Source organism: Vanellus vanellus (genome assembly GCF_965231255.1).
Source record: "Vanellus vanellus genome assembly, contig: HAP1_SCAFFOLD_80, whole genome shotgun sequence".
NCBI lineage: Eukaryota > Metazoa > Chordata > Aves > Charadriiformes > Charadriidae > Vanellus > Vanellus vanellus.
Genome location: NW_028127879.1, coordinates 323,409 through 343,320, shown reverse-complemented (window position 1 = coordinate 343,320; position 19,912 = coordinate 323,409).

Sequence of the window (19,912 nt, the reverse complement as noted above, 5' to 3'; positions counted from 1 at the left end):
GGATGGTTTTCAGCATGTGCCAGGCATCACTCCAGCGGAGACGGAAAAGAAGAAAGTCACCCTGGAGGGAAAACGCGGCCGGTTTTGGGGCAGAGCGGGCTGAGTCCGGCTCTGCATCTCCCCCTTCCCCGGGGGCCACAAAACCTTGGCAGCTGCCTCCAAAAGTCCTTACTTAAAATCAAAGCAGATTTCCCCGGCGCGGCCCTCTCCTGCATTTGAAGCTCGGGGGTTTTTGCTGCTTACAGGGTGAGATTTTTATTTATTTATATATTTATGTATTTATTTTTAATTAAATGAAAGCTGAGGTCTTGGTTAACAACGTGACTCTGAGCCACCTAAAAGGTGGCTGTGACCCCCCGGGCTGACTGTGGGACACAGTGCTGCGCCTGTCCCCCCCTTCGGGCCCCGTGATCCCACAGCCGGCTCCGTATTTTGGGAGGATTTAATATTTCCCTGTGCAGAGGGGAATTTTATGGGGAGGAGTCGGGAGGAAAAATCCCTCTCAAAGCTGCTGCTGTAGTTGCTTTAGGAATCAAATCCCACTGGACCCAAGCCTGGTTTCATCCCCCAAGGTCAGATCTGAAACTGGGGCCGTTCCCCACCAAGTGTCAAGGACCGCCGCAGGAAGTGCAATTCCTGGGGCTCTGGTGGATTAAAGGAGCTGCTTCAGTCCCTCAAGATACCCTAAAAAAAACCAGAACAGGGGCAGAATCCACCCAGTGTGAAGGAGTTACAGCAAGTTCTAGGAACTTTAAGCTGTTGGCGTAAACACACCCCTGGCTTTTCCATCATTGCTCGCCCCTTGATGATTTGCTCAGGAAGGGAAAATCCTGGGAATGGACTGACCAACATACCAATGCCTTGGAATTGCTAATAAAAGAGCTGAAGTTATTCCAACAACTTGGTCCTATACATCCAACTGACCTTGTCCATGTAGAATGGGGGTTCAGTGAACGTGGTTCTCACTGCACTTTGGCAGAAGGGACCCACACACCTCCACTCCCCACACCGACAACCCTCCCCCTCCCCCAACGCTCCAAAAAGCAGCAGTCCTTAGGGCAGACTCCTTAAGCTGACTCCACAGCTACGGCTCCCGGTGGGCTCTGGGGGAGACAAGGGGGCCCCGGGGCTCTCCGTGGGCTTTAAAGGGGTCCCAGGGCTGCCCATGGGCAGAGAGAGGGGTAGGAGAAGAAAAAAGGAGGAGAGGAGAGGAGAGGAGAGGAGAGGAGAGGAGAGGAGAGGAGAGGAGAGGAGAGGAGAGGAGAGGAGAGGAGAGGAGAGGAGAGGAGAGGAGAGGAGAGGAGAGGAGAGGAGAGGAGAGGAGAGGAGAGAGGAGAGAAGAGAAGAGAGAAGAGTCGAGGGGGGAGGGGAGAATGGTGGGGGGAATGGTTGGGGGTGTGGGAGTGAGCGTGTGAGGGGGGAGTGAGGGGAATGGGTGTTTGTGAGGGGGGAAGGGGTTTTCGTGAGTGGGAGAGGCGAAGGAGAGGAGGTTTGCAGGGCTGTGAGGTGCCTGTGAGAGAGGAGGCCCCGGAGGGAGCTGAGTGGAAAGGGCTGTGTGTGGAAAGAAAAGCTTTAAGGACAGGCTGGGCTGGGGAAAGGTGGTGGGCCCCGAGGGAGGGCTTGGGGAGCGGGGCTAGAAGCGTGGGTTTGGGGCAAAACTCTGGGAAAGAAACTGCAGGACAGGGCCAATCTGAGGATACAGTTTTAGCGAAGCTTCAAGCAAAGGGTGACCAAAGGTGCCTCTTGTCCTTTTGTGGGCGGGTTTTGTCTAAGTTATTCATGCGAGTGGACTTTTGCCACACGGGATGGGAACGTTCGCTTCCCGGGATAGCTGATGCCCCTGGATAACCACTGCCCGCGAAGCACTGCGAAACCCCGTGTTCAAAAATGAGAACAAAGGCCGTGTTTTGCCTCTCGGAAGGATCTCTAAGCACCGTCTCCACGTTATTTTCAGTACCTTTCTGGTTGTTTTCTTTCCCCCCACCCCTGTGATGTCCGTCGGGGGGGCTGGCGGAGCTCTGCAGGCGGATGTGTGGCTCATTTTGGGGAGGGCTGAGCTGATTTCAGGGAGTCCCGGCTCATTTTGCGGAGGATTGGGCTGGTTTAGGGGGGTCCCGGCGCATTTTGGGGGAGGGCTGCGCTGGTTTCGGCCTCGCAGTGCCCGGGGCGGTAAGAAGCGGTGGTGCGGGGCTGAGGGGGCCTCGTTCTCCTCGGCGCGGCCCCGCCCCTCTCGCCCGCCGTTGCCGCGGCGACGTTGGGGGGCGTGGCCCGGATCTGCCCCTCGGCGCATGCGCGGGTGGGCGGACGCGAAGGAGAACGTTTCCGTTGTGCGGCGGTGGTCGGGAGCTGCGGCGTTCGGTACCGGGAGAGATGGGGGGACCAGGGCCGAGGGGGGCGGGAGCGGGAGCGGGAGCGGGGTGGGACGGGGCGGCGGCGGCGGCGGCGGCGGCGGCGGCGGCAGCGGCAGCGGCAGCGGCAGGAGTGGTACGGAGGTCTCCGGGGCCAGTTCGGGGGGTTTGTGGGGTGGCGGGACCGGGCTGGGGGGCTCGGGGGGCGGCCTGGGCCTTTTTGGGAGGGACAGAGCCGAGTGGGGGGTCCCCGGGGAGGACAGGGCCGATTCAGACTCCCCCGTCCCCCGCTGCCCCCCCTCACCCCCCAGCTCGCTCCCCGCAGGTGGCGGCAGCCCCGGCCGCAGCGCAGGGTGCCCGGGGCCGGCCTGGCCGGGCGCTTGGCTCCGCTCTGGGCTCCGCTCTCAGCCCCCCCCGGCAGGTCAGCCCGGCCGTGCCCCCTTCGCCCGCCTCCAGCCCACGGCCGAATCCCCCCAGGTACCCCCGAGATGGGTCGGGGGGGTGTCAGCGCTGGGCCCCCTGAAGCGGGGGTGGGTGGTGGGCACGGGCATTGCTGGGAGCCCGTGGGCAGCCCTGGGACCCCCTTAAAGCCCACGGAGACCCCCGGGGCCCCCTTGTCTCCCCCAGAGCCGACGGGGAGCCGTAGCTGTGGAGTCAGCTTAAGGAGTCTGCCCTAAGGACTGCTGCTTTTTGGAGCGTTGGGGGAGGGGGAGGGTTGTCGGTGTGGGGAGTGGAGGTGTGTGGGAGGAGTCCCGTATCTTTGGGGAGCTTTGGGGATGTTGGGCAGATTTGGGGGAGTGGGGGAGGGGTCCCCTCCTTTGGAGCTCCCTGGTTCTTTTCTTCTAGACTGTGGGAGGCAGCGGGCGAAGGGGGAAGGCAATAGAGTGTGTTGCTGTACTTCAGTCCTTGGTTGAGAGTCAGCGACTCTGCTCCCTTGCTGCTCAGCAGACTATTGGCTCCGTGGGGCTGTTTCTCCAGGCAGGCTACGACTACAGAAATGGCCCCACTTCCTCGGAAGAGTTGTCAGCGGTGACGTCTCCTGGGAACGTACTGCCTGACGTTGGATAGACCTGGCACCACGCAGCAGCTCAGAGCTCCACAGCGTATGCTTCCACACTCAGTCCCGTCCCCTGCCTGGAAACCCACTCTTTCTCCGTCCCTGCTGGCAGCTCCTGTGGAGGCTCCTGGCCCAGGACCGGCCCCGTTTTCCCCACTGCGCCACTAGCAGCCATGGGAGAGCGGGTGTGTCCTGAGTGTGTGAGCACCACTGGCTCTGTTGCTGCACTGGGCCAGGTCTCCAGGAAGTGGTAGAGGGAGCTCTGAGAAGAGAAGCTGCTCCTCAACAGGCTGCTGCAGTCCTCCGAGTTGGCCAGCGAGCACAGGCTGCAGGGTGCAGCCGCGCAACCCTGGGGTGCCCGCCGTGGGAAATGTTAAAGAAATAAAATGTTGGTCTCTATCCCTGGTGCTGTGGTTCATCCTGCCATCCCGCGGCTGGGGCTGTGCCCCCCTCAGTGCCCGACCCAGTGGGACAGGCTGGCACTGCAGGCACCCACCAACCTGGGGGGGTGGTGGTGTCGGGGGAGCTGGGTGGGCTGGAGAAAGGGAGGAAGCACCTCTGGAAACCAGCTCAGCCCTCTCCAGCCACAAAACCCTCCCCAGAGGCACCAGAGGGGACCCCCAGATCCTTGAAGGGCTGCCCCAGACTCCCTCTGGCCTGCAAGAGTCCCCCCCAGGACCCCATAAGGGCCGCCCAGGACCCCTTACGGACACACCAGTGGTGTCCCAAATCTGGGTTCTTTACCTGCTGGGCAAGCCAGTAACACACTGTGTGGGAGCAGCCAGCCAAGCCGGTTTCAGATCACCAGAGGTGAGAGGCAGGGAGCTGCCATCCCACTCAGCTCCATCTCCGCCGTGCCTTGGCTGTGCAGAGAGAACTTGGGGGGAGCTGCAAAACAGCTCAGCCCGGGCTTATCTCAAGATGGCACAGAACAACCAAAACCAAATGGCCCTTAACAAACAAAATGCCCCGAGTCCCATCCCACCACTCTTCCCGTGACGTTGAGCGCCGGACATCACAAATTGGCAACAGAGACTTCGTTATGGCACCACCAGAGGGAAATATCCCAGATAGTGTAATCCACTCGGGCATAATCCTGCACCCTCACCGAGTCAGGAAATATAAACCGCAGGGTCTGGGGAGACAAATGGGGAATCCTCCAAGGATACAGCTGGCCCCTCGGAGATCTGTCCCCCCCATCCAGGACGCTGGAGGGGAGCATTTACATCTGAGCACGGCCTTTCCTTTAACCTCTAGAAAAGCCGGCATTTGCTAAAAAACAAATGTTCCCCTCCTGCCCCGGCCCCCTCTGAAAATAAATAAATAAATAAAGAATTAAAATCCTTGCAAAACTTAAAAATCGCCGTTAGTTTCGTTAGCGTTACATTAATTCTAAAAACTGACGAGCCGCTGCGCTGTGTGCCGCAGCCCAACCTCCCCCCCTCAATGCTGGGCGAGCTCCTCTGGCCATGCCTGGGATGAAAAACGGGTGGCTTTTAGGAAATAAAAAATTAAAAAAAAAAAGAAGAATAATAAAACCTCTCTTTCTCTCTCTCTCTGCCTGTGTTAGTCCAACGAAAGGGATAGCGTCGGGAGGCGAGGGAGGAGGAAGGGGGAGGCTGTGGGATGGAGAGAGCCCTCCCCGTACCCCTCGGCTGTGCATCCTCGCAGTGCCACGGGGAATGGGGGTGGGGGGGTCTGTGTGGGGGTCTTTGGTTTGCACAGGGTGGCCGTGGTGGGGGCTCAGCCCCATCCTTACAGTGCTGGGGAGCACGGGGCTACCAGGCACAGGGTCCCTCCCCCAGTGAGGTGCTTTGGTGCGTTGAGGTGTTAGATGGGGTGGCAACAGCCCCTGCCCACCCCGGGAGGGGGGACACCACCTCTCCGGTGGCACTGGATGGGTGGGAGGGAGGGAGGGAGGGAGCAGAGCTGTGGGAGCCATGGAGAAAGGCGTGGGGGTGTCCCTCATCGTGGCAGCCCTACCCGGCCACCCCAAGGGACACCCAAGCCCCATCTTGGTCCTCTCCCCGTTGGGTGACGCCCTTCCACCCACCCCAGAGGTGCGCTCCTCTCCTGCGGGGGGGACGCCCAGCACTCGCCTGGCTAGAGAAGCACCGGGGGGGGGGGTGGTTAGGGGGCATCTGAGCTTCCCAGTTACACGGTCGTAATTAGTGCACCATTAATAACCATTAGTAACCACTTTGGCTCTGCTAACCAACTGCGGCGAGGCCCCCACCCCGCTTTAGCACAGGCTTCCTGATGCCAACACCTCCCCGAGCCACTGGGTAAAGCGACGCCTGGCAAAAAACCACCACCCCCCAAAAAAACCCACAGCACATCCCCCACTCCCCACCCAGCCCTTCTCCCCCCATCACAGCCATGGGGCAAACTCCCACCACCACTCCCCCCAATCTCAGCTCGGCCGTGACCCCCCCGAGACACTGGAAAGAGAGCAACGGAGAGCGAGCTCAGGCTCGTGTGAGCTGCAGAGATTTCTCTTTGGGTTTTGATGTTGTCGGTGGGTGGGATTTGGTTGTTTGTTTTTCACAGAACACTTTGCAGCAGAGGACAAAAACGTGGTGTCGCAGTCCCCGGGGCCGGCGCTGGCACCGCCACCTCCCCCCCCCTCCCCCCCCCCCCCCCCTCCCCCGGCTCCTGTCCCTCCTCCTGCCCGGCGGCTGTTCCCACTTTCCTTCCTTGGTTTGTTTGGTTTTTTTTCTTTTCTACCTTTGTTTTTTAATATGTGGGGTTTTTTTCCGTTTTCCCTTTTTCTTTTTTCTCCCTTTCGTTTTTTGCTTCCCCCTCCTTTTTCTTCTTTTTCCCCTTTTTGCTTTTTCCTCCTTTTTTCTGTTTCCCCTTCCCCCCCCCCCGTTTTTTTTTCTCTCCCCCCGCCTTTTCCCCTGTTTTTCTTTTTCATTTTTCCCCCTTTTTTTCTTTTTCCCCTTTTTTCTTTTCCCACTTCCCCCCCCCCCCCCCTTTTTTTTTTTCCCCTCTTTTTAAACAAGCTCTCTCCCGAAGGAGCGGCCCCTGGCTCTCCGCTGGCAGAAGGAGCCTACGGAAGAGCTCTGGCACTGACACGGGCAGGAACACCCACTCCCACATCGCAACACAGCAGTTAGTTTGGCAACACCCCCACCCCCTGTCACAAGTGAGACCTGCACAGACAAAAGGCTCCTGAGTGAGGGCACTGGGGCAGCCCCACCTTAGAAGCAGCAGAGGAGCAGAGCCGTCCGGAGCCATCAAGAGCACAGGAAGGGCTATTCAGGGCCTCATTGTCTGCGCCGAGTGACCGTCTGCTGAGAACCGCTCTGGCGGCTCAGAGCTCAGCCCCAGCAGCAGTCTGGAGCCAACGGGGAAAAGTACACTGGGAGGAAGACTGGCAGCCTTCCTCCACAACGCCCCGGAGAGAATGACCACAGTGCTGCCTATTCCCATCGTTTTGTCCAACTCGTTTCTTTTTTTATTAGAAAATTAAAAAAAAAACCCTCCAACTCTCAGGTTTCCAAGGCATACAAAATCTCTAAAAGGGAGACACAAGCGTGAGGTGCTGAGGTACCCAAACCTGCCCACGTTAGTCCAACTAAAGGGAGAGCGTCGGGAGGCGAGGGAGGAGGAAGGGGGAGGCTGTGGGATGGAGAGAGCCCTCCCCGTACCCCTCGGCTGTGCATCCTCGCAGCGCCGCGGGGAATGGGGGGCTGTGTGTTTGGGCGGGTCTTTGGTTTGCTCCCCTGACCTGCTGGGGGGGGGGGGGGATGTCTGGCGGCGGGGTTACAGTCATCGGGCGGTGCTGGGCGGCACGGCGGGAGCTTCCCTTGCTGTGCTGCGAGGCCGGGGCTCCCGGAGCGTGTTTCTGCTCCTGCTGCTTCACCTGCTGGAGCATTTCCCTCATCTGGCGCTGTGCAGTTATGGAAGATGCACCCAGGTGGGATGCGGGTGGCTTTGCCTGCACAGAGGAGTCCATTCACACCCTGGGCGCTGCTCTGCACGGCCTCCAGAACACACATTTTTAGCTCAATCGAGCCAATCTTCAATTTCAGCACTTGCACAGTCGGGGGGAAGCTACCGAAACACCTTCAGTGCCTCTTGGGGGCACAGGGACCACCCAAAAGAAGAGTGGCAGGGTGCTCGGGTGGTGCTGGGCTCAGCAAGCCCCACGCCTTTCCTCGGTGGATGAAAGCGGCCGGGGAAGATCAGGTAAAGCCACGGCCAAACCGTACCTGACTGGCAAAGAAATGCCCAATGATTTTAACGATGACCTCCTCGTTCTCGTCTGGGGTTTGGTCTCGTGGCACAATGACTGCCGCGCTGGTTAAGTTTTGCAGTTCGTTTACCTGGAGCGAACCACAAGAGGGTGACGCCCTTCCACCCACCCCGGAGCTGCGCTCCTCTCCTGCGGGGGGGACGCCCAGCGCTCGCCTGGCTAGAGAAGCACCAGGGGGGTGGGGTGGTTAGGGGGCATCTGAGCTTCCGCATTACACGGGCGTAATTAGTGTGCCATTAATAACCATGAATAACCACTTTGGCTTTGCTAACCAACTGCCCCCACCCCACTTTAGCGCAGGCTTCCTGATGCACACGCCTCCCTGTGTGGGAGCAGCCAGCCAAGCCGGTTTCAGAGCACCAGAGGTGAGGGGCAGGGAGCTGCCATCCCACTCAGCTCCATCCCCGCCGTGCCTTGGCTGTGCAGAGAGAACGTGGGGGGAGCTGCAAAACAGCTCAGCCCGGGCTTATCTCAAGATGGCACAGAACAACCAAAACCAAATGGGCCTTAACAATCAAAATGCCCCGAGTCCCATCCCACCACTCTTCCCGTGACGTTGAGCGCCGGACATCACAAACTGGCAACAGAGACTTCGCTATGGCACCACCAGAGGGAAATATCCCAGACAGTGTAATCCACTCGGGCATAATCCTGCACCCTCACCGAGTCAGGAAATATAAACCGCAGGGTCTGGGGAGACAAATGGGGAATCCTCCAAGGAAACAGCTGGCCCCTAGGAGATCCGCCCCCCCATCCAGGACGATGGACGTTACAGGGTAACTTCCCAGGGATGGAGTGACCTCACCTGAGAGAGAGAGGGTAAGTGACTAAGAAACATCCGTACGGTATAGGGCATGCGATTGAGTTTGTAACTGGTGCGCTCTTCTAAGGCATTAATATCTAGCGCCCTCGTGGTTTGCGTTGCTACTTGTCGGGGGCATTTGTAGCTCGCAATAGTGGATCCCGCTAATTGCTTCTAAACCGCAATAGTGCAATCGCCATCGCACACACAGAACTTGCAATAGTGACGTATTGGACCTGTGAGTGAAGTCCAAAGAAATTGTTAATTTGAACCTCTCAGTGAAGTCCTTTTTCCCGTTTCGTCACGCTCCCCGAGCCACTGGGTAAAGCGACACCTGGCAAAAAAACCCACACCACCCTCAAAAACCCCACACCACATCCCCCACTCCCCACCCACCCCTTCTCCCCCCATCACAGCCATGGGGCAAACTCCCACCACCCCCCCACTCTCAGCTCAGCTATGACCCACCCCCCTCCCCCCCCCCCGAGTCACTGGAAAGAGAGCAGCGGAGAGCAAGCTCAGGCTCGTGTGAGCTGGAGAGATTCCTCTTTGTTTTTTGATGTTGTTGTCGTTGGATGGGATTTGTTTGTTTTTTTTTCACAGAACACTTTGCAGTGTGGTGTCACAGCCCCCGGGGCCGGCGCTGGCAGCGCCACCTCACCGCTGGCTCTCGTCCCTCCTCTTGCCCGACGGCTTTCACCACTTACTTTGCTTGGGTTTTTTAGGGGTTTTTTTCCTTTCTACCTTTCTTTTTTTTAATTTGGGGTTGTTGGTTTTTTTCCCTTTTTTTTTTTTTCTTTTCCCCCCTTTTTATCTCTTTTTCCCTTTTTTCTTCTTTCCCCTCGTTTTTTTCCTCCCCCCCTTTTTTTCTTTTATTTTTTTTTCCTTTTTCTCTTTTTAAACATCTCTCAAGCTTTCTCCGAAGGAACAGCCCCTGGCTCTCAGCCAGCAGAAGGAGACTATGGAAGAGCTCTGGCACCCGTGGGATTGCTTTCCTTCTCCCGCCTCGCACTCAGTAGAGTGTGTTTTCCAACTCTTTTTTTTTTTTATTAAGAAAAGAAACAAAAATAATGTGCCAGCTATCAGTTTTGTAAGGCACACAAAATCTCTAAAAGGGAAACAGAAGCGCAATGTGCTGAGGTAAACCCTGAGGTAGTTTTTGTGTGTGGTTGTGTGTGTGTCATCTGGGGTTGAGGGTTGTATGCGTTTTATTTTTGAAATTAAAAAAAAAAATATTATTTTGCTAGTGTGTTTTTTTTTTTTCCCCCAGCCCTGGGCTGACAACCTCTTGGAAATCTGGCTTTCCACCCCTGCCCCTCTTTCCCCCTTCTCTCCTTACAACCGGGATCATTCCCCAAAGTGTTTACGGCCGAGCACGGCCTTTCTTTAACCTCTAGAAAAGCCGGCTTGTGCTAAAAAATAAACATCCTCCTCCTGCCCCCACCCCCTCTGAAATGAAATAAATAAAGAATTAAAATCCTTAAAAAACTTAAAAATCGCCGTTAGTTTCGTTATTGTTACATTAATTCTAAAAACTGATGAGCCGCTGCGCTGCGTGACGCAGCCCAACCTCCCCCCCTGAACACTGGGTGAGCTCCTCTGGCCGTGCCTGGGATGAAAACCGGGTGGCTTTTAGGAAATAAAAAAATTTTTAAAAAAGAATAATAAAACCTCTCTTTCTCTCTCTCTCTGCCTATGTTAGTCCAACTAAAGGGATAGTGTCGGGAGGTGATGGAGAGAGCCTTCCCCACACCCCTCGGTTGCGCATCCTCACAGTGCCACGTGGAATGGGGGGGTGGGGGGGAGGTGTGTTTGGGGGGGTCTTTGGTTTGCTCCCCTGACCTGCTGGGGGTGGGGGAGGGGGGGCAAAGTCTGGCAGTGGGGTTACATTCATTGGGCAGTGCTGGGCATCATTGCGGGAGCCTCCCTTGCTGTGCTGCGAGGCCGGCGCTCCCGGAGCGTGTTTCTGCTCCTGCTGCTTCCCCTGCTGGAGCATTTCCCTCATCTTGCGCTGTGCAGTCTTGGGGAGGAGAGGGGAAAAGCAAGAGGTGGGGGTCAGGGCACTGTTTCTCCCCCTACCACCCACCCCCAAGCCCCCACCGAGCATCTCGCCACTCCCAACTTGTCACTCTGGACAAGCTGTAAGTAATTTCAAGGTTTTTTTTTTTTGTCTGTTTGTTTTTTGTTTGTTTGTTTTTTGTTTGTTTGTTTTTTGTTTTTTTTTTTAAACTTGTGCTTCCTCCACCGCTCCTCAAGACCACCTGAATTTTTCTGGGGGGCCACCATCCCTCTCGAGTGGACAGGAGACAAGGTTATGGAAGATGCACCCAGGTGGGATGCGCGTGGCTTTGCCCGCACCGAGGAGTCCATTCACACCCTGGGTGCCGCTCTGCACAGCATTCAAAACACCCATTTTTAGCTCAATCGAGCCAATCTTCAATTTCAGCACTCCCACAGCCGGGGGGAGCTACTGAAACACCTTCAGTGCCTCTTGGGGGCACAGGGACCACCTGAAAGAAGAGCGGCAGGACGCTCGGGTGGTGCTGGGCTCAGCCACCCCGCGCCTTTCCTCGGTGGATGAAAGTGGCCGGGGAATATCAGGTGAAGCCACGGCCAAACCGTACCTGACTGGCAAAGAAATGCCCAATGATTTTAACGATGACCTCCTCGTTCTCGTCTGGGGTTTGGTCTCGTGGCACATGGACTTCCGCACTGGTTGTTTTGCAGTTCGTTCACCTGGAGCGAACCACAAGAGTGTTTTTCTTGTGGAAGAGCCAAAATCCTCCACTGTCGGTGTCACCACGGCACCAGGCACCCTGTGTGTCTCCCCCTTCCTTGGGACCAACAAGAACCACCACCAGGACGTGGGGGCTGAGGGTCAAGACATCGCTGAAACCACTGTGCACCCGGGATTTGTCCCCCTGGGGTGGGCAGGGGTGACAGCTGACACCCAACTCTGCGTCCCCGGGGCAAAGAGGGGGGGGGGCACCCATGCACACACCCCCACACACCTACTGTCTTGCCACCTTTGCCTACCACGCAGCTGGAGGCGAAGGAAGGCACCTTGATGTGGGCTTCAAGCTTCACTTCTTCTTTCGCGTTAAAGAAGTTTTCCTCTTTCAGCTTCCCAAATATTCACCCCTGGGCCTGGGGAGGAGACGGACAGGAAGGAAAACCATCAGGCAGCGCCCGCTGTGCCTCTCCATCCCCAAAGCTGACAATGACCCCATGTCCAGCAGCATCAAAACCACTGTACCCAGCAAAGAGCTCCCCCGGCACTGAGGGAGGCCAAGCCAGGCTGCCAGCACAGTGGTGACCACAGGGACGCTCTCATCTTGTCCCTTACTGTCCCCCCCACCCAGCGCACCTTGAACTGAGCCTCGGGCAGCCCCATGATGATGATCATCCGCTCACTGGCCTCGGGACCTTCTGACGGGGCGATCTGGGAAGGGATGGGGGAGCAGCGTGAGCACGGCCCCCGCTTCGGCAAGACCTTCCCTCAGTGGGATGTCCCCCCCCCAGCGCAGGGCAACCCCCCCATGCAGGAGCATCCCCTCCCACCTGAGCTGGGCTGATAACTGGGGTGCTGCAGACCTGGCCTTCTACTAATGACAGCCTGGAGAGGTGGGCACATGCCAACCTCTTGAAGTTCAACCAGGCCAAGTGCAAGGTCCTGCACATGGGTCGGGGCAATCCCCAGCACAAATCCAGGCTGGGCGGAGAATGGATGGAGTGCAGCCCTGGGGAGAAGGACCTGGCGGTGCTGATTGATGAGAACCTCAACTGCTGCCTCCAGCTCAGGCGGTTCCAACAGCAGAAGGACACGGACTTGATGGAGATGGGCCAGAGGAGGCTGCGGAGATGCTGCAAGGGCTGGAGCCCCTCTGCTGGGAGGACAGGCTGAGAGAGTTGGGGGGGGTTCAGCCCAGAGAAGAGAAGGCTCCGGGGAGACCTTAGAGCCCCTTCCAGTCCCTAAAGGGCTACAGGAGAGCTGGGGAAGGACTTTTTACAAGGGCATGGAGTGATAAGACAAGGGGGAATGGCTTCAAAGTGGAAGAGGGGAGATACAGATGAGATATCAGGAGGAAGTTTTTCCACTGTGAAGGTGGTAAATCACTGGCCCAGGTTCCCCAGAGAAGCTGTGGCTGCTCCATCCCTGGAGGTGTTCAAGGCCAGGTTGGTCAGGGTTTGGAGCAACCTGGGCTGGTGGGAGGTGTCCCTGATCAGGGCAGGGGGGTGGGACTGGATGGTCTTCAAGGTCTCTGTCAACCGAAACCATTCTACGATAATTTGGGGAGCAACACTGCAACCCGCAGACTCCCATTCCCTGCCATTGGCAGTGGGGAGGGGAAACTGAGGCACGAAACACAGGACCAGCCCCGCAGCGCATTCCTCACCTTGATGGAGGCACCTGCAAACCGCACCAGCTGCTTGATGTGCTGCCCCTTCTTCCCGATTATGGCCCCCACCACCTGCGTCCTGATGAATAGGTTCACAAACTCTTGCTCCGGCAGCTGAAGAGGCACAGAAGAGCGAGAGGGTCAGGGGACCAGCCAGACAAGGGACAAGGGAGGTGGCTGTCCCCATGCTACCATCCCATGATGGTGGTGGTTGTTCACCCTCCCAAGGTGCCCAAGCGAAGATCTCCTGGAAAGGGGTGCCAGGCACTTACTGGGTGCTGATTGGGGAAGGCACCGGCCGGGGGGGGCTCCATACACACCCAAGAGGTACACCGAGGAGCTCTATGGTGGCAGAGAAAACGATGCTCAGTGACAGCCCCAGCGTGCCAGACCCTTCCCGGCCACTCCCAGCCCCATGCGCAGCAGCGTGCCACCACCGTGAGCCCAGCAGGGACACGGGGACAACCCTTCAGGCCCTGAAACCCCCCCTCACAGAGCGTGGGTGCACTCGAGGGTGCATTGGGGTGAGCTGCAGCCCCGACCCAGCGCGATGGGACTGGGAGGCACATGGGGGCTCCCAGTTACCCCCACACCCTCCCCACTGCCATGTTTTCGTCTGTGTCCTGCATTTGTAGGGGAAAACCAGGACACAACTCTCTCCTGCTCTGCGTTCCAGCAAGTGCAGCCAGATGCTACCTGCAAACCAGCATTGCTCAGGGCGGGGAGGAGCAGACCCAGCTCCCCTGCCCAGGCTGGACGCCGCTCTCGCTCCCAGCCCTCCATTTAAAAGCATCACATTGAAAAGCCCCCTTAGGAGCAAGGGCAGGGCGAGGCAGCGCCCCAAGAGCCAGCCCAACCCCCCAGCACACAGCTCAGCACTCACCACACGCTCGCCGGCCCCCGCAGCAGCGGCTCGAGCGGGGCTGCCCGCGGCCGGCGGTCGGGCGCCGCTCCGTCACAGCCGCTCACCATGGTGGAACGCCGAACGCAGTCCGCGTCCTTCCAGTCGCACCGCAGCCATGGCGCAGCCGGGTGCAGCGAGCGCAGCTCCCCGCCAGAGGGGCGCAAAGCGCCGTGCGAGCGCGCAGGAAAGGGCTCGGTAAGCCCGGGATTGGCATTCCCTCACCCACCGCGGGCAGAGGAGGCAGGAGGGGGCGCGCGAGAGCCCGCGCCGCCGGCCGCTGTCGCTCGCCTCAGGCCTGCGGGACGCCGAAAGGCTTCTCCGCTCTCCGAGGGGCCCCTCCGCTCTCTGGGAGGCTTCTGGGGGGCCCCTCCGTCTCTGGAGGGCTTCTGGGGGGCCCCTCCGGCCTCCGTGGGGGCCTCTCCCCGAAGGCCTCTTCCCCTCCTCCGGGCACTCCCCGGCCTCCCGGCGCCCAGCTGCCAGCCGGGGCCCGGCTCGGGGCTTCCGGAGAAGGGCAAGCGCCTCCCCCAGACAGAGCAGGGCCGGGCGGGACGGCGCCGGCCCGGCCCCACCGCAGGGCAGGGGCAGAAGCGGGCCGGGCGGCCGCTAACGGCTCCCTCAGGCAGAGCACAGACGGCGGCGCGCCTGCGCGCGCGCACCCACCGCCCCGCCCCTCTCTCCCCCCTCAGCCTCCCCTCCACTAATGGCTGCGGGGGGCCCTCGTCGCCCTCCTCGCCGCCCCCGGCCCCGCCGCCGCGCAAGAGGCCGCCCCCCAGGGCAGCGAGCCGCCCCGCCGCCTCAGGGCCGCCCCCGGGCATCGGCCCGGCGCCCACTCCCCCCCCATCTCCCCGGCCAGAAGCAATGCTATCAGCAGGGGTCGGGGGCATAACAGTTCAAGAGAAATTCCTTTGTGTAAGAAAGACCAAAGAGTTCTTCAAAGGATCCGGCTGTCCTGACATTTGGGGGGGCAAAGAGAGGAAAAAACCCACCTCGGACCAACCTGTGTGCTCCATTCCCAAAGGACAAAGTGATTGAAGTGGGTGTATGCCCGAGTTGCTTTCCCACCTTTTATGTCCTGTCCTCCTTAGACTTTTCTTTGCAACTCAGTGTAGGGATTTCCGAAACGAACTTAATTTGTTGGTGATAGGAAGAAAGGTAAAATGTTGGGAAGCATTAACGGAATGAGCCAAAGAGGCCTAATGTGCTGCAGCGGGATCATTAGCTCTCTGCGAGCGGTCGTTGGCTGGGAGAGGTTGGGGGGTGTTGAGGAGGGCTGCAGTTAGGTGTATGTGCCTGAGATGATCCCGGGGGCGCTTGGAGGGGGAGACCTTTGGGATAGGAAAAGTAACTTGGGAAGTTTGGGCCCTGTGAAGGGAAGTCAGCCTGCTGGGAGCTTCCCTAGGGCTGCAAAACACTGTTGTGTGTGTTCTTTCCTCAGCGTTTGCACAGTTGTGGATGATGATGATGACGAGACTCCGCCGAAAAAGCAAAAATCAGGTATCGCACATTACACAAGTACTGAATATGCCCGATTTTTCTGAGGTTTCGTGTCCCTTGGAAAAGTCTGGCTTTTGTGCTCTGGCATTGTTCCTGAAACGGTGGCTTTTCAAGCTGTTGGCTTCTTGCCTTGTGGCTCTCTATGCCTATAGCCAATGGCTTGAGGGTGTCCGGTAGGGCTTAGCCCTATAGATGACGGACGTTCTCTGCGGTGACTGTGGCAGGGCCCAATACTTTTACTGCCAGCAGGAGATAGCCCAGGTCTCTGGCGCTGAGCCCGCGCCTGTCAGCAGAAAGAGTATCTTAAATCCAAGCTGTGTGCTCCCTCCTGTCTGTATTCGCAATGTACCTCTGTTGGTTTTCTAGCCTGTTCTTATACGGCCTGTCTTTGTTTTTTAGATTATTCCATCTCTGAGCAGAAAGAGAAAGTTGAAGTTTCTGCAGTGCTGCAGTTGCCGACCGAGGCAACCAAACGCCCGGCGGCTTCCGTCAGCGAAGATGCTCCATTCACAGAGTGTGCGGAAGAGGTTAGCGAGGGCTTTGAAATGTTAGGGTCTGTGCAAGGTGCGAGAGCAAGCGGCTCTCCCTACTGCATCTTGAGGTTGAGCCTGCTCTGAGCCTGTACAGCAGTAGGTGGTTCTTTTGCATTTCTAGCAGGCAGCTCTAATGTGGGCTGGGTTTGCCTTACTCAAGCCTGCGTCCTCTGCTCCGGCACTGGCAGCTGCGGGAGGAGCAAACTGTTTGTTGTCTTCCAGATACTTGAGAATGGTTCAAGTTTATAGTTTTAGTGTGTTTGCAAACTGTTATTCTCTTTCTCAAGCTTGTGGTTAAGGAATCAATATACACTACCTGACAAGAAAAACTGCATACTTGCTCTGGATAAACCACTTTCTGCTCATTATCCACCAGTCCAGGAGAGCGTTCCTGTAGGACTTTGGCTCTGTAAAAATGAGCCACCTTGACTGCCTAGTTTGGTTCAAAGGTGTAGTGCAGTTTTTCTTATTGCCCCATGGGATTAGAGGGCTAAGAGACTGTCGGGCTCTAGTTCTTCGTTCCTGAGAGAGTCGTTAACTCTTATTTGTACAAAATATATTTCTCAAGGGCCGAACTATCACCCTTTGGAATGTTTAGAAGCCGACTGAGTGATAACTCAGTGACAAGACTGTATTCTTTTAATTGCTGCACATATGAGAGCCTGTATTCAAAATTTAAAGCGTACCTGTCAAAGGTCCTGCCAAGATTTGCCGCCTTCTGCAATCTGAACCAGCAAGTCATGGTCCCCAAGTCATAGTAGAGCTGACTAAGCCTCAGGAAGTGTGTTTGCTGGGATTCACATTCAGGTTACACTCACGCTGGTGCTTTTTTGTTGTTTTCTTTTAAGCCTGGGTCCACTTCTTTAGAGCCTTCCACTAAAAGACCACGATTTTCGTCACTCGAGGTAGCCGTGCTGCAAATTGGTAAGGCTGACATCAAGTTATACGACTTGTTTCATTTTCACCCTACCTTGTGTACTGTCCAAGTCTACCCCTAGGGTTCTGTAGGGATTATGGCAGGCACGGGACGAGGCAGCATCTGGGAATACTTGAGCGTGACCTCTGTTTCTTACCCGCATCCTTGCATTGCTTCTGGAGTGGAGCCGGGCGTCGATCTGGTCGTCTCGGTACCAGAGCTGCCTTGGATGCAGTCCTTCCGTTCTGATAGGTCCACTGTTAGCTTGCCAGAAGCAAATTGTTTTCAATGGTCCTTTTAGGTAGTAGATCCTGAGGAGCCTTTTGTATTTCAGGTTTCGGCTGGCAATACCTTGTGCGCGCAACTTGCTGCAGTTGCCGGTGTGAAAACCTGAAAATGTCCTAAAGTGACATAACACAAATCATATGATGATGTGAGAGAGAAAATGACAATTTATCTTTGGTGAAGCTCGTTACTGTAAACTCATAAACCTCTTCAGTTTCCTTTTATACTTACCGATGCCTTACGCTCTTCTCTCGTAGGTCAAATGCCGTGTGGGACCCATGCTCGCTTGACTAAGGAACCACTCTCTCGTCCTGACAAGACAATTCCCCGTCTGAGGTAAAAATCCTTCCGTTTTCTTTGACTTCTTCCCCGAAAGGTTTACTGCCTATGGTAAGGGAGGTCGTCAGCTGCTTCCCCCCCGAAGTACCAATATTAAACTTTTTCTTTAAATCCAGCTACTTAATTGACACAGGAGATTAGCTAGAGATTAAAGGTCTGCGGTAAGAGGAAGCGTTGAACTTGGGAGGAGGCTGAGGACACAATCAACAGCGTATCTTCAAGGCAGTTGTTGTGATTTTCACTTTTACTTCTCTCTACTTCCCCATTAGCCAGTTGAAGACAGCAGGTCTTCATCTGAAAGTCATAAACATCTCGTGTCTGTCTCCATCGTCATCGGTGTACGTGCTTGACAAAGCAGGTGGTGGTGGAGGTGCACATTGGAATGTTCTCTTGATACCGTTTCTTTTGCCGTTGATGTTTTGAGCACAAGCCGGAAGGGCAAACAGAGCATCAAAGCTGCTCCAGACAGCTTCTTACCACTGAGGCCACCAGTTAAGGAGTGCGCTGCGCCAGAATCCGCCACTGCAGATGAAAATCCATACCATGAAAATGATACAGAAGAGAGTTTCTCATGTAATTTTGGGTGCGCTGAGTTTAAGCGCACTGCATTTGAGAGCAGGTCAAGACTCTGCTGTCGGCGTCTCATCTGCCAGTCGTTGCTTATTGTGGTTTGGCTCATATTTTGGAGCAGATCTGGAGCCTGAGAAAGAGATTCCTTTCAGAGGAAGCTAAACCAGAGAAGTTCCTGGGGAAGGTGTCTAATGCACTCCAACCGCTACTGAGCATATAGTCCCTGAGGTCAGAGCAGGGCAGGTCTGAAGTAAAATGTCCCAGCAGTATGGATGTTGTGGACATTGCCATTCTCAGCGTCAGCATAACCTTTAACAAATAGATTGAGCAGAATTGGTCAGGGCTGGTTGAAATGAACGCTGTCTTGTCCCACAGAGTAAAGTGGCCTCCTCAGGTTAATGCAGATATTTGTCGGATGTGCAAAGAATATTTTGTTCTTCTTAAAGAAAAACCCCAAAAGCCAGCGTGAATTGGTACGCACTGATAACAATTGCCCCCCGTATAAAAATTGTGATTCTCCTCTGTTGTTTGTTTCCTGCCCCAAAGTGTTCAAGCCTCCTCCAAGGAACCAGTGGCGACTGTGAGTCACCGGGAAGAACCAAAATACGGAGGAGATGTCTATCCACGTGCAACACTCAGGACCGGTGAGTATCCCCATGATTCCAATCCGTTCCACTTTGTAGGTAGACGTCAAATCCAAATAGGGCATTTCTTACACACTCGCAGATGACGTTCCTAGTTCAAAGTGCTTGCCAGAATTCGAACTTCCTGACCATACCGTCATCCTTCAAAGTTTTTCCTTTTTTTTTATTTATCACTCAGAAATGGAGAGCTGTGTACATCTGATGGTGATTGAAAGTCGACTTCTTGTTTTCTTACTACTGCTTTTCTGTGCAGGTGTCGAATGTATAGATGTTTGCTGCCCGCAGCGGTCGCAGAGAGGTGATACGATCAGGTAGAGTCTCTTCTAATGATGCTTCTTGTTCCTTTTGGCTCTGCGCGTGTATCTCTTTCAGCCGCTGGTAGAGTCTCGAAGATGACCAACGGTCTTTGATCGTCTCAGTGCTGTGAAAGAGAAGTAGCTAGCTTGCGGCTCCGGAATTGCTCGCAAGCCAGTTGCATCTCCAACACAAGCGAGAGCCGTGCTGCGTGACAAAGAGGGTTGTGCTGGTGTGGTGTTTGCTGTGGGAAGAAAGCCAGTAAGGGTGCGAGTGGTGGCCGTCCCAAGTTGTCCTTGGATGTGCAGAATCCGTTTTTGTTTGTGAGTCGTTCTGCCGAGCCATCAATGAGCTGACATTTCACTTCTTTCACTTGGAAACCCGCATCCTAAGCAGAAGGATTAGAGAGCTTGTAAAGCCTGGTGGGACTTGAGGCAGTTTTGGGGACTTTGTAAGTCCCAAAGGATGCCTGGGGTTTGCCTAGGAGGGGGAAAAAGGCAGCGTGCAGTTGGGTTTGAGAGGCCAGCGGCCTCATTGGTATTGGCTGTCTGAGCTGGCAGGACTGTGAGTTGCGACGGCTTTGCGGTCTTTATGGAAACAGGTTTTTGGGGGCAGTAGGTGCAGCTACAGGGAGAGATTTTGTACGGCGGTAAGATGCACGCATCTTTCTGCAGTGACCTGCCCTTACATGAGAGAGGAGAAAGCGTAGATGGGAGCAGAGGGAGGTTCAGTTGCAGCAGTCCTGTTTTGTAGCTAATTCTGTCCCTATTCTTCTCCCCGCTTTAAAAACTAGTGCTGTATTTAGCCTTGCAAAAGCCTTTCTTGTCCAGAGGGTGAATTCTTGAGAATTCCATGGGACAGGACGGATATAGAGCTCGCTTCTCTCTCTCCCTCTCCTGGCAGGTACTGCACACCAGAAGAAAACTCTGCGGAAGAGGAAGGAGCAGTGAAAGAAACCATCGCAGGGGTAAGCTTGTGTTATTCCCAAGGAAAATAGAGCTCTTTGTGATGAGAAACTTCAGCACTCTTCACATGACTTCCTCAACAATATCTGTATTTGCCCAG